This window comes from Macrobrachium nipponense, chromosome 10, assembly GCF_015104395.2.
Source record: "Macrobrachium nipponense isolate FS-2020 chromosome 10, ASM1510439v2, whole genome shotgun sequence".
Classification (NCBI taxonomy): Eukaryota; Metazoa; Arthropoda; class Malacostraca; order Decapoda; family Palaemonidae; genus Macrobrachium; species Macrobrachium nipponense.
Genome location: NC_087204.1, coordinates 89,913,724 through 89,915,107, shown reverse-complemented (window position 1 = coordinate 89,915,107; position 1,384 = coordinate 89,913,724).

The following is a 1,384-nucleotide window of genomic DNA, read 5'->3' as shown; positions in this document are numbered from 1 at the left end:
GAAAACAAAGAGTACTAATTACACGTGATGAATATTTTGATACGTAATAATAATTATTACCAGCCAGGAGACGAAATATCAATGTTACTGTTCCAATCCCTAATGTTGAACGAGGAAGAACTGATCCTAAAATTTGATTGGAGTCAATGTTGAAAGAGATTCACAAGAGCTGAACAAAATTGCAACCAAATGTGGTGTGCTAGACGGAAAATTTAGTAGAAATCAATTTAACATATGCTGGTACGCTCTGTACTCCATTGAAGATATGGATATGCAAACGACACTTCCAGTGAGAAATGCAGTCCAGAGGTTTCTACAAGATGTCAGACAAAAAGATGCAAATGCTTTAATCTCAGCTGAATGTAACTCAAGATGTCATTCTAAACTGCCATGTAACAAGAAAGCGTAACAAATGTCCCTTTTAGTATTGTCTTGGATTTTTACATATCATGTTTTACGAATAAAGATGTGTTGGAAATAAATAAATGAATATCAAGAGTTATCGTATATTATTTTTCGTAATGTCACTTCACCCTTCAATTTTCAGTTTAGGGAATAAGTATAAAAAAAAGCCTCCAAATTTCAGGTAATATGTATAATAACTGAAATTTTTAGGTATTATGTATATTCCCTGAGTGAAACAGGTAATATATGTATTAACTGTTTTTTTTCAGGGAATATACATATTAACTGATTATACATATTAACTGTATATATGCGTGTATGTGTAAATATTTGTGTGATTAAAGAAATAATCGCTGACAGCACAAACATACCTTGTATCCGATCCATCAACAGGAGTAAGCCACTTAAAATTATACATATGAGAGGTGAAGATTTTGTTGTTATTCATCTATTTACTCTTCTTTATTAAAGAAATCAACATAAAAGGACAAAACAGATAAATAAGACAAATTTGGATTTTGGAAGTGCTTAATGTAAATTACGAAATGCTTATGGTAAAAAGATTATTTTGCGAACAAAAAGGATCATTTTGCGTTGGAGTTACGCGTAATTCTGATAAAAGTATGTAAGGCATGCACAGATGAGCGGAAGTTTACATAGGCCAGAGTTATACGAATTTTTTTTTCTGTGTTAGGGAAAATGCTCTTATGGAACTAAAATCGTTAAGGTCAGAGCCGTATATAATAAAACTAACAATGTGTACGGCAAAATTTACTCTGAAAGAGTTGGTAAGGTCATAAAAATGAAATGGAAAGTGCTGGCTTAGGCGAAGACTTTTTCGTTCATCAGGGGTGAGTTATATCGTATTAGGAAACATTAGTGCAAGAGGTTAAAAGGCAATACATCAAAGCTACATATATCGTAACTAAAATGTAGTTATCTTCCAACAGAGTAGGCATATATATACATATACATATAT